Here is a 13,734-nt window from a genome sequence, read left to right on the forward strand (position 1 = left end):
GATAACCATCCCAGTGCTTTTATCTGCTGTATTAGAACAAAGAATGATTTACATTAAAGGAGAGTGGGACGTAAGTAAGCTGATTTAATAAATCTCATTAAAGTTTATTATTCTGCTGACTCTAATACTAGGAGGTGACTTATGCTGTCAGAAAGTATCTTCCCATTATTATGTTGCAGTATCTAAAACTCCAGTCTGTAATTTTCATATCCAACAACAGTTGAATCAAGTTGATCTTTCATGTGTGGCTTAGTTGCATAACAGTAATAGGGGTTGTGTTCACAACCAGATGTACTTCCAGACAGTCCTAGAGCTGTATGACATTTCCATTTGTAAGCTAAAGTTGTGATGTTTAGCTAGTTCTGAAGAATAGTACTCCACTAGCATTAAGATTTATTTTATAAGTGATGGGGGGGGGGTTGTTAGCAAAAGGAAAGGTGAAAGTAACAATTTCAAGGTAGCAGAATAGGGCTAATCCTTTGAATAACTTATTTAGAATCATAAAATTATAGAAAATTTACAGCACAGAAGGAGGCCATTCAGCCCATCGTGTCCACGCCAGCCAAAAATGAGCCACCCAGCCTAATCCCACTTTCTAGCTCTTGGTCCGTAGCCTGATAGGTCACGGCACTTCAGGTGCACACCCAGGTACTTTTAAATGAGTTGAGAGTTTTGGCCTCTACCACCCTTTCAGGCAGTGAGATCCAGACCCCTACCACCTTCTGGATGAGAGAATTGCTCCTCAGCTCCCCTGTAGTCCTTCTACCTTTAAATCTATGTCCCCTGGTTATTGACCTCTCTGACTAAGGGAAATAGGTCCTTCCTATCCACTCTATCTAGGCCGCTCATAATTTTGTACACCTCAATTAAATTGCCTCTCAGCCGCCTCTGTTCCAAAGAGAACAAACCCAGCCTATCCAATCTTTCCTCATAGCTCAAACTCTCCAATCCTGGTAACATCTTTGTAAATCTCCTCTGTACCCTGTCTAGTACAATTACATCCTTCCTGTAATGTGGTGACCAGAACTGTACACAGTACTCAAGCTGTGGCCTAACCAGTGTTTTATACAGTTCTAGCATAACCTCCCTGCTCATATATCCTGTGCCTCGACTTAAAGGAAAGTATTCCATATGTCGTCTTATCCACCTTATCTACCTGTCCTGCTACCTTCCGGGATCTGTGGACATGCACTCCAAGGTTCCCTCACTTCCTCTACACCTTTCAGTATCCTCCCATTTATTGTGTACTCCCTTGCGTTGTTTGCCCTTCCCAAATGCATTACCTCACACTTCTCCGGAATGAATTCCATTTGCTACTTTTCTGCCAACCTGACCAGTCCATTGACATCTTCCTGCCATCTACAGCTTTCCTCCTCACTATCAACCATGCGGCCAATTTTTGTATCATCTGCAAACTTCTTAATCATGCCTCCTACATTTAAGTCCATATCATTAATGCATACCACAAAAAGCAAGGGACCTAGTACTGAGCCCTGCAGAACCCTGCTGGAAACGGCTTTCCAGTCACAAAAGCACCTGTCGACCATTACCCTTTGCTTCCTGCCACTGAGCTAATTTTGGATCCAACTTGCCACTCTTCCTTGGATCCCATGGGCTTGTACTTTTTTGACCCGACTGCCATGTGAGACCTTGTCAAAAGCCTGCTAAAATCCATGTAGGCTACATCAAATGCACTACCCTCGTCAACTCTCCTTATTAAAGTGGTGTTGTATTAACTATGTCGACTAACCATTTCTTTGAGTATGGGTTCAATCATTTTTTTAGGGACCAATATTGTACCAAATATTGTTCTAACAACTTGGAGAAATGATTTATTGAAGTACTAAAGTTGATTTTTGAATTCAACTAATGTAGCTTTTTCAAATGCAGATTGCTCTACAATAAGTTATAGCATGTAAATACAATATAGTCATGGTGAATATTTGCACAGTTTTGGAAAGTTTTCCACACAAAGCAATGATTAAAAGAATGCCCCCACCTAATACTGAAATATTTACCACATAATTATTATTGGATCAGTTTTTGTAAATATAGCATTCTAATCAGCAGACTGTTGCATGTTCAAACTCGATTAACAACACAGCCAACTTAGTGGCTCATGGTTGACAAGTATGTTGGCATTGGAACCTTGTATGCTGCTGTTTGAGTTTGGGCAGTGATTTGTGAAAGCTGTAAAAGACAGTGACTCCTAACAGTAGAAACTCTATTAGAATAACAATAATAGACTATTAGACTCATGTACCAGAGAATTGAGGATAGCATTCATGGTCTTATTCTTCAGATGTGTTTGCCTCTTCTCTATTCTCTAGTGATATTGAAGAGCAGTGACTTTCAATTGGATTTTCTTATTGAGGTCTCTATTCACAGTAATGTCTAGGTGCACTTGAGTCTTTTATTCATATCTGTATTAGAAGCTGTAAATTTTTTTTAAAGATTGGCCTGCGCTTGAATGGGGGTAAATTCAAAACAAATCTGTGGAAACATTATTTGAGTGAGCGAAAGGTAAATCTATGGAACAGATTAGGAGCAGAAACAGTTGATTCATTCAAATGGGCAATAGATTTATTTCAAAAAATAAGTAATTTGAGATGATTTATGATAAGTGTAACATGCTTGGGAGGAATAGGTAACTTTGGACCACTGGAGGTTTTCCATGCCTCTGTAGACAAACTGATAGAGATTGATTGCCATGATTAGTTAACAATTCCATTATTGTTGTATAATGCGATTACCAGGATAGTAGAAAGTGAACTTCGGTGTTTTTTTTTATCGTCTAGTAATTCCTATTTTCTATGTTCCTATTGATGTACTATAAAATCTTCATGTTTCACCATTCTGAACTTGCATGCAGTGTTTTATTTAAAAACTGACCATTTCACAGCAGTATGTGACAAAATTAAGTTTTACTCTATATGGTCTAACCAGAGCTTCATACAACTGTAGCATAACTTCCACTCCTTGTATTCCAGTCCCCTTGAGATAAAGGCTCACGTTCCATTAGCCTTTCTAATTTTTTTTTAACCGTACTGAGGATTGGAATGCCAGTCTTTACCTGCCACTTGCAGATACTATTACTGCAGATAATGCCAAATTGTGAAAGGGCTACTTAAGTAACTTTTTTGGTAGAAATATTAAAAGTTTTGCTGCATTTGCAGTGCACCATTATTGTACATTGGTCTGATTGGAGATTGTGATCCAGATACTGAAACACAATTATGAATAGCCTGGTAACTTGTGATGGCATCAGATTCCCATCCAGTGTTTGAATCCTAGCTTTGACTGTTTTTCGGACTTGACTTCACAGTTTTCATGGGCGTTTTGTTAGATATTGTTTGGGAGGAGAGGTGATGTCCTAAATTTTAAAAAGAATGAAAATATTCAGCTATCACCACAGTTAAATTGTATTTTATTTGGTCTTAGTTGTATCTATTTCTCAATTATCTTCATGCCTGTATGACCTATCTGGACAAAATAGCAGTTCAGGACATGAGCTTGATTTTCCTGTGTAGGGTTTTGGTTACATTATTTAGTTATTTGTGCTGACCTAACCTGTTAGTAGGTGCTGCAGATGAAATGTTTTATGTTGTGAAATGTCTTAAAAACAAAGGTGTAAGAATGTAATTCTTAAGCAGATTTGTCTTGTATATAACTGTCAATAGAACAAACACAATCACCAGTTAGGTGGCTTGCAAAGGGGTGGGGTTTTCTCAAAGTTTGGACCATTTGGCGAAAGACCTTTTTTAAGTTGTGGAGGGGATCCCTGATTAGGCAGAGAACTTCAACTAGATAGAAGAAAATTATAGGGTTATTGCTGACTGAAATGATGCTATTAGGAGAAGGTCAATTTCAGGTGCCCCTGCACACATTGACTTTGAAGAGCTAATGGACAGCATTATGAGCTAGGACACACCTTCTGATTTGTTCATTAATCCCTACTCTATTACATCTTTGTGTGCTTGTCTTTGTGTAGGAGAAACTAAATTGAAGCAGCAAAGAAACTGGTGAGGTAACTATTACTGTTGAATTATCATTGTCATGCTACGTAGATTTATGAAGCTATTTGATTCATAGTGGATCTTCTGTGACATTGCCCATGGTAAATCAGAGTAGATGACTGGTCTCTGAGCTATGTGTGTCATTTTCTTGGCACTTTCTGTCTCTTGCTTTTTCTTTCCCTCACTCCCTTGTCTTTGGCCTACTTTTTTTCCTTCTCTCCTCTTTCTGGTCATTTCTCTTTTTATCTTTGTTTCTTTCTCTCTCTCTATCCCTTTCTCCCTTTTTATCCCCCTTTTTGTTGTCATCTGCCATTTCATCCGGGACATGGTAAGTGGCAGGGAAGGGAAGTCCTGAAGAATGTAGATAACATTTTTGTGAGGTAGTGAAAGGAACTGTTGAGGTCCCCAGGCTGTATTTTCTGATGGGTACAAGGTGCTGGTTAGGAAGAAGGATCCTTGGCTTCAGGCCAGCAGGTCATGTGTGCCTTTTGAGCCACAAGTAGGGGCCAGCAGGTGGGGTGTAAGAACTAGGGCACGGGCTGTATTTTCTGGAAGGAAGACACACGCATGCTAAGGGAGACAAAAAAATAAATGTGCTGGGGAAGGTGAGAGGAATTTTTAATTTAATTATGTAGGTCGCACAGCATCCAGCAATGGGAGCAGAGATGAGAGGAATTTTTAAATTAGATACATACCAAATTGGTGAATTACTAAATTTCACCCTGTTTGGGCTATTTCTGGATAAAACTCTTGTCTCTTTTTAAATAGAAAATCATTGTGTGTTCATGTAGTTGGGCCACAGGGGCAAGGAAAAGGCATACAATTAGAAGAGTCGAGCCACAGATGGGCAGCCAGCACACAATGGGGCAAGGAATGGGTGCAGGGTAAAAGTCATCGAATTTTAAATGCCATAAGAAGGACATTCAGGCCATTGCACTTGCTCTGGCTCTCCGAGAGCTATCTCTTTAGTCCCAGTATCCTGCCCTTTCCCATGCTCTTTTAATTTTTTCTTTTTCAAATACTCATTCTTTTTTTTTAAAAGCCATCATGGATTCTGCTTCCACCACTGTTTCTGGTACTTGCATGTTCTAGCAACCCTCTGCATAAAAAAAAATCTCTTAATCTCTCCTTTTATTCTTTTGGTAATCTTAGAATTCATACCCTCTAGTTACCAGTGCAGATAGTTTTTCCTAATTTACTTTATTTAAAATTGAGGTTTTGATACCTTTATTGGATCTCCTCTTAACCTTGATTGCTCTAATGAGTTTTCCAGAATTTAAAATAAAATGTATTACTTATCAACTCCAGAAGAGGAGCTGTGGAGTATAAGCTGTGCCAGAGGATGATCAGGCTATACAGCACTATCTGGTGATGTGACAGAGAGCTGTTACAGGCCAGAGGAGATGTTAACGTTTGAAGTCCCATTAGAGTACCACCTAATGGTGTTACTGGTAAGTGTTGATATTTTAACATTGGTATTCCTATAGGAAATGTTTACATAGCATGCACAATATGTAAGAATTTTAATATATAGATGTACTTGTATCGGCTCAGATGATGTTTACAGGCCTGTATCAGCTCGCTCAGAAGGGGAGGACTTTCAAAATGTGTATAGGAGGGAACTGTGTTCGTTTTATTAAATTTTTTTAGGAAGGTTCATTATTAGCAAGGTTTTGAGAAGTGTAACTTGTAGCAATTTGATTTGAAGGTATTTTGATAGAAACATGCAAAAGCAAAAAGTGGTAGCTCATTCGAGGGCCAACCTTTTACTAAATGATCATTGGAAGAGAATTTTCAGCCTGTTCATTTCAGAAACTTCAATCAAGGCAGGAGTTTCAAGCTTCAAATTTTTCATTGGCTGCCAGATTAGAATTGGATTGGATTTAGTATGATTATGGCACCAAAAAAGTAGTATGGTTTACTTCTGTTTTTTGTAATAGGCAAAATGGCAGCTGCTGAAATTTGTGATGGTGCTGAGCAACTCCTTGTCAGAGTTTAGTGTTGATACACTTAGTACACAAATAATGGGTCAAGATTGCTGATGTGCTCAAATATATAAGTAAAAATGGTGTGACTAAGTATACTGTTTTCAACTGTAGTAAATACTAACGTTGATAACTACTGGTATGTGTTTGAGAGTCAGAATGGAAGTGACCATACCGGAAACCTCAGATCAGAATAATGCAACTGTACATGAATCAGAGTAGACTTTAGGTGGTAGCCTTGGAGGAGAGTATGATTGCACTATTCTGTTTGTAGGTCAGCCTAGTGATTTTTTTTCACCTTGGTAATGCACAGATATGCTTATCAAAGGAGGTAAAGAGGATTTGAAGGTGCATAGGTGAGAATAATCCTGAAAAGGCAGAAGAAGCACGTACTTAGCTATTTTTTATATTAGTTAATTGCGATGCTAATACTGCCCAATTCATGGGTCTAGTACGGCTAACGACAACACCGAAGTAAACTTGCTGGATTCACTTAGTGGTGGCCAGGATGAAGCATTTTTTTAAAAACTGTTTTAGGGTGTCTGGAGAGTTCACTTTTGGGTTGTTGCTGGCTGCACCTACCTATTGCATTGGGAAGCAGTGACTGTAGCACAAGTTTCATGCAGTATAAAGGCAACTTTTATCTGATGCCTTCCCCAGTTATCACAACTATTCTGATGAACAAGATACTCTTTTCAGAATAATAAAGCTAATAACTGTTTTTACTTCTCTTTGGTGCAGTGTGAGTACTGCCAGCTTCTGATGCCCAGAATTAAAAAATGGATCTTCCTTGCATCCAGCTTCAGCAAATCCAGCGAGCTTATTTTGATGTTGCTGCATGTGGCCCGCACATTGGCAGCCAGCAGTATTAATATGGTACTGAGGCAATGTAAAAGTATCTTTTAGTCTGAGCTGAATAGATGGTTTGAGCACCTAATATACCGTTTATACAACTTAGCATTCCGTCCTGGCCCCCTTCCCAAAAATCTTCTATAAAACTTTGAAGAAAAAGAATTAAAATATAGTGCAGATAATTGGCAATACTGTTGTAAATTGTTTCCAGTTTGTAATTTATATTCCCTTTTGTAAAATAAACAAAAATGGAGAGCAGCGGTAGTGTTTTTACTGCCAAGTTAAAAATTAATGTTATGTGCAATATTGGCCTGTCTGAATACAAAAAAATGTGCTGTAGCTTTTGTTTTCATCACTGTCACATGAACATTTTCAAAATATATTTTTCCTTAAGTTACGGTATAGCAAGTGTATGTAGCTATTTTTGAAACCTGCGGCGATTCTATGCTCAGATGGCTAATTCAGTTTACTAATGGTTACTTCCAAATAGTTCACTTCTTTGTGGTTAAATTTGCTACACATTAGACACAAGTTTACAGCTGAAGCTGAAGAAGTCAGACAGCAGTTGTAAAATATGCAGATTATGAATTGATTGACTATAAGCATTAAGTATGTGCGATAACTGAGTGCTGAACTTCAAATATGTGAGTAGATGATCAATTTCTAGAAGTTAAGTCAAATTTTTAATTCTAATAGACTCTTCCATTAAAAGATACACAATGGGGGGATAAAAATCTAGATCCATTAATTCCAGGGACTGTGTCTTGCCTCTTGGCAATGTTCTCTGTTACTGTGCAACAGTAATATTAATGTTGCCGTAGACACCAAAATTATTCTTCATTTATAAAGCTGCCTATCTCCTGGATTGGCTATATTTGATTTAATAGGATTCAAAATTTCAGAACTCTCTGGGAACCAACTGACCCCAGGAAAACATCCTACAGGCAAAGTATGCAGCATGCTTTTCTCCAAGGTTGAGTGGCTCTGGTTTGTCTCCCAGACTAATACAAAGTAGCATTAAAATTAATTGACTTGAATGCTCTTGAAGTGGCCCTGTAAATGGTGGGTCTCTGGTTAGGAAATGGGAGGTTTTTTTAAATAAAAGAAAAGGTAATACTTCTTTTTCATCATTGAAGAGGAAATACTATCTCCCTTATTCCCCCTCCCCAAACTTTCCTTCCCCTTTAATCTTAATGCCTTTCCAATGAGTGTAAACGTAGGAATTTAAAGCTTTAGGGCTTACTGACATCTCGGGCTTAAACTTTCAGTGCTAACTCTGAACTTCTATGTTTGAGTCTGGTTGTTGCCCAATAACGTTGTTGACACGAGCAGACAAAAAAGACAGGATGCCCCACCCTTGGCTGTGATTTTAAAATGTAATCATTACAGGATCTGTTCTAACAAAGCCATCCTGTTTGGAAAATGCCTCCACTAGAATATCCAGGACTGTATCTTATCAAAAGAAAATGTTCATGGAATTTAATGTGTACCTTTCTCTAAAATTCATAATCGTTAGGTTTGGCTGCCACAGGAAAGAAGCAACTATAATCTGCCTTTTCAGCTTTGGTTCCAGGAATTGTTACAATTCCAGTACAAATTAAACCAATCCTTGCAAATTACTTCAACCTTGTCCAGGGTGTGTTCTTGAAATATAATTCTGATGGTGTTTTTCTAGGCTTAGTTTTAATTTTGAACATTAAAGCTCCAAGTAACCCGAAAAAAATATAGCTATTTGTCCAGTCAAATTACAGAATATATGAGCCTGAAAACCTTGTAAAGTAACTTGAATAAAATATTTCTACTGAAAGATCCACTTTTTATCAGGTAAAATGCTGCAGAAAATTAGCTGCTTTATTCCTCCAAATTCTTCCTTCCTTGTGTGAGGGAGGTGTCACACTGCATGTTGGCTACTAATGGTGCTTCCATTTCCAGGAGCCATATCATTTAGTGCAGAAGGAAAACAAACTCATTTTAAAATAAATATAATTTGCACACTGCACATGCTGTAAATTAAATTACCCATGAAATAAGCTCTATGGCCTTTGGTTTTTCTCAGCATACATCATAGTTGGATTAGTAAAAATAGTTTTGCTAACTTTACAACAATCTGGCAAATGAGAAGCCTAGGTGCCACATTACAGGTTTTTAGTAAGGTGGTGAAGGTTTGAGTTCCCCTGGTGTCTGTCAATCAGATTCCCTGGCCAGATTTTGTTTGAGTTTCATCAGTTCTTAGCCAGGCTGCGTGGGTGGAGCACCTTATAATGACAAACATTCCACTAGGAGGGGTGGAAGAAAAACGGACATTGTCCAAGTCATTCTGCTGCAAATTCAGCTCCTGTCAGCAAGGGTGTGGTCCTTCATTTCAGCTCCTCACATAACCACTCGATTATATAGTATTGTTTACCCCCGGTACTGATGAAGAAAATCTATGTTGGATATTACTGCAAACAGTACAGTGCTAGGTCCACACCATATGTCTTGAAATAGACTGTTCTCTTTTGCATCCCCTTTGTTTAAATTGGCTCATATCTAAATGCAAATCATGTGCTGATCTCCTGCTACTGTTAAATCTGGATGAGGCCTGAGGAGGATGTAAGTAGTAATGAAAATTCTGCAAGTTTTGTTAGTTTCAGTTGGAACAGAGAGGAATTTTTTTTTCCCGAAGCAAGTACAAGATTGTAAATTGACTAACCCCCCCCCCCCGCTTTGGACATTTTGTTTGAGTTTATTTGATTGACGTTAAAATGCAATACTTAAGAGTGCTGGGAAGAATTTGAACCAAAAATTTATCTGTAGAATTTAATGCCTTATGTTTCCTATTTTGGGATTGTTCAAACAGAAACTTGGTTAAAGGCTGCCTCTTAAATTGATTTTTTTGGATTTTTTTTAAAGGTTTGGGGACGCCCACATAATATTTTTTCCTTAACTTTTCCTTCATCATTTGTTAAGGAGTTCAGTATGTTGTAGCTGCATTCAGTTGAAAGAAAGATCATTAGAGAAATAGATCAAAATATGATGTAGTTTGTAAGCTTATTTCAAAGTATTAGGAAATCTCCATGACATCACTTGATATTCTGAGTAATTTTCTCTTTTGAAGAACTAATTTTGTCTCTTTACTTTGTGCTACTTGGAATTGAAGCGAGTATCACAGCAATTTAAAAAAACTTGCCTTAATGAAGGATTTCATTTTCTTGTACTCATTGGGGTATCCTATGTGACGCCGTCATAACGAAAAGGGCCAGCAGCAGGCAGACAGCCTGAATCCATATCTTTGCCATATTGTGCCAGCTGTCTTTTTACTACTTTTATGAGGAAGCATTTTGCCCTTGATAACATAACAGTGGTGCGAAGGAATAGTTGCTGTAACTCTCACTTGGCTGGGCGCAACCTTTGTGTCCTTGAGATTTTGTATTTTTATAGCGGTGATGATTTAAATAGATTGCAGTGTCCCACTGGTATACTTCTAAATTTTCTATTTTAGTTTGCGAGGAAAAGAATTTAGTTACGATTTAATTGATTCTTTTAAAGTGGCATGTACGTAGCGAGAGGGGATCCCCAATTATATTCAGCCAAGCTCTACATACACCAATCATCAACTGTAGCAAGGTCTAGGACTAGGCATGATGCATTTAATAGGCTGTAATTATTAAGGGGGTGTAGAGCAGATTCACCACAGTGATACTGGGGCTAAAAGAGTTAAATTACAAGGACAGGTTGCATAGACTAAGCTTGTATTCCCTTGAGCGTGGAAGATTAAGGGGTGATCAAATTGAGGTGTTCAAGATGATTAAAGGATTTGATAGGATAGATAGAGAGAAACTATTTCCTCTGTTGGGAGTCCAGAACAAGGGGGCATTACCTTAAAATTAGAGCTAGGCTGTTCAGGAATGATGTCAGGAAGCACTTCTTCACACAAAGGGTAGTGGAAATCTGGAAAACTCTTCCCCCAAAAAGCTGTTGAGGCTGGGGGTCAATTGAAAATTTCTAAACTGAGATTGATAGATTTTTGTTAGGCAAGGGTATTAAGGTTTACGGAACCAAGGCGGGTAGATAGAGCTAAAATACAGATCAGCCATGTTCCAATTGAATGGCGGGACAGGCTCGAGCAGCTGAACGGCCTACTCCTGTTCCCGTTTTCCTTCCTAGGTATTGTTTCACCAGTTGTGCTTCTTTCATGTTAGAAATAAAAACCCAGACCACAGTTAACCACATTTTCTTAGTTTATCATGGAAAATATACATGTTTAGAAAGCAAGAGTAGGAGTATCCATACTGTCTAAGCAGTTTAATTAACCTCTGATATTGGAAAGAAAAGTGCTCGGGAGGACTATGGGTCCCTTCCTTGGGACTTTTGAAACTGAAGTTATACCCCATTTGGTGTCATATCCAAATGGTGAGAGACTGGCTCTTTCAGGAAGTCTCGCTGCACCCCTCTGGAATCCATTCGGGTTATGACACCATATTGTACTGAAATTTTAGCTTTGTTGCAAAAACAAACACTAAATGAACCCTAAATGTTTTTCTTTTTTTTAGTCATAGCATGCTTTTTCTATAATAATGTATATTAGGTAAAGAAAGTTTTTGTGGTAAAGGGGGTGTGCATCTGTCAAATACCTTTTTTAATTTTGCAGCAGTTAAAATGAGGAAAATTTTAAATTACTATTGAAGTAAGCAGGTATGGTTGGGACAAATAGCATGAGTCACTACCACACTTGTGTAATTATAGCATTTGAATATAAACAAAAATTGCATTATCAGACACAAGGCGCTTCTCTGAACCAGTCAGAAAGAGGAGTTATATCAGCACTAGTATTTGTTTAAAAGAAATGTATCAATTACAGTGTATTGTGAGCATGTTCTGGGACAAGATCATAGAAACATAGAAAATAGGAGCAGGAGTAGGCCATTCGGCCCTTCAAGCCTGCTGTGCCATTCAGCGTGATCATGGCTGATCCTCTGTCTCAATACCATATTTCCACACTCTCCCCATACCCCTTGATGCCTTTTGTGTCTAGAAATCTATCTAGCTCCTCCTTAAATATATTCAGTGACTTGGCGTCCACAGCCTTCTGTGATAGAGAATTCCACAGGTTCACCACCCTCCTGAGTGACAAAATTTCTCCTCATCTCAGTCCTAAATGTCCTACCCCGTATCCTGAGACTGACCCCTCGTTCTGGACCCCCCAGCTAGGGGAAACATGCTCCCTGCATTGAGTCTGTCATACAAACTTTCTGAAATCTGGTAAATAAAGGTAATAGTTGTAATAGAAACCAAACAAACTCATGTTTCAGAAATAAAAAGAAAAGCTGATTGCTAGATAACTGAAATAAAAGTGGATGATGTTGGAAATACACAACAGGCCTGTTAGTACCTGAAAAGAGAGAAGGTGGGTCTAATAGCGATCATAATATGATTGGGTTCAATGTTGTGTTTGAAAAGGAGAAAGCCATTTTGGCTACTAAGATTCTAAATTTAGGTAAGGCTGACTTCAACAGGATGGCTTCCTCGTTCACCTGAGGAAGGAGGAAGCCTCCGAAAGCTTGTGAATTTAAAATAAAATTGCTGGACTATAACTTGGTGTTGTAAAATTGTTTACAATTGTCAACCCCAGTCCATCACCGGCATCTCCACATCATTCAACAGGATGAGACAGAGACTGTTCACGGTGAACTGGGCATATCTGATAATCGGTAAAGTGACAAGATCAGTGGGAGGTATTCAAAAAAGAATTTAACGTGATCTAGAACCAGTTTATACCCCTAAGGGGCAGGGCTCTACTTAACAAAAAAAAGCCATGGATGACAAAAGAGGTAAGGCATAACATCAAACTAAAAGAAGCATACAAAAATGCAACAAATAGCGTAGATCCTGGCGGCTGGGAGAGATACAAAGAACAGCAAAGGGTGACAAAACAGATAGTAAGAGCGTATGAAAAGAAACTTGCAAGGGATATCAAAATCAACACTTTTTTATAATTTATATTAGGACAAAGGGTGGCCAAGAGCAATGTGGGCACTTTAAAAACTGATGATATTGTAAATGAAAATAAGGAAATGGCGGACATGTTAAATAATTAATTACTTTGCGTCAGTATTTATAGTAGAGGAAGAGGATAGCATGCCGGACACCCCAGGGAAACTAATTATGGTGAGTCCCCGTCTCTGATTCAAAATCAATGTAAGCACATTAACAGTAATGAAGAAAATAGTGGCACTAAAGAGTGACAAATCCCCAGGACCAGATGGTTTCCATCCAAGGGTTTTAAAGGAAGTAGGTGAGAACATTGCAGATGCCCTTACTATTATAATCCAAACTTTAGATTAGAAAATTGCACATGTCACTCTGCTATTTAAGAAAGGTGAGAGAGTGAAACCAAGGAATTATAGACCAGTTGGCCTAATATCTGTTGGGAAATTACTAGAATCTATAATTAAGGATAGAGTGAATGAACACCTTGAAAATTTTCAGTTGATTGGAGAGATCCAGCATGGATTTGTAAAGGGTTGGTCATGCCTGATTGAATTTTTTGAAGAGGTGACTAAAGTAGTGATCAGGGGAAAGTCTATGGATGTTGTTTATATGGACTTCCAGAAGGTGTTTGATAAAGTCCCTCATAAGAGACTTAGCTAAAGTTGAAGCTCATGGAATTGAGGGCAAATTATTGACCTAGTTAGGAAATTGGCTGAGTGGCAGGAACCAGAGAGTAGGGATAATGGGCAGGTACTCTAATTGGCAGGATGTGACTAATGGTATCCCACTGGGATCTGTGTTGTGACCTCAGCTATTCAACTATTAACAATTTAGATGACTGGATAGAGAGCCACATATCCAAGTTTGCCAATGACATAAAGATGGGCAGCATTGTAAGCAGTGTAGATGGA

The 13,734-nt window shown here is 38.4% G+C and overlaps 1 protein-coding gene across 13 annotated transcripts in view; it reads left to right on the forward strand.

The window, feature by feature from the left end:
- The window catches only part of mbnl2 (muscleblind-like splicing regulator 2), a 104,425-nt gene that overhangs the window by 22,084 nt on the left and 68,607 nt on the right, over window positions 1-13,734 (forward strand). Inside the window, exon 1 of one of the 13 annotated variants that reach the window (XM_067986562.1) lies at window positions 9,346-9,445. The exons of the other annotated variants lie outside the window; for them this stretch is intronic. The gene's annotated coding sequence lies outside the window, so the exon portion shown is untranslated. Of the gene's footprint in view, window positions 1-9,345; window positions 9,446-13,734 lie in introns of those variants that run through there. 13 annotated transcript variants of the gene reach the window in all.

The sequence above is a fragment of the Heptranchias perlo genome, chromosome 6 (assembly GCF_035084215.1).
Source record: "Heptranchias perlo isolate sHepPer1 chromosome 6, sHepPer1.hap1, whole genome shotgun sequence".
NCBI lineage: Eukaryota > Metazoa > Chordata > Chondrichthyes > Hexanchiformes > Hexanchidae > Heptranchias > Heptranchias perlo.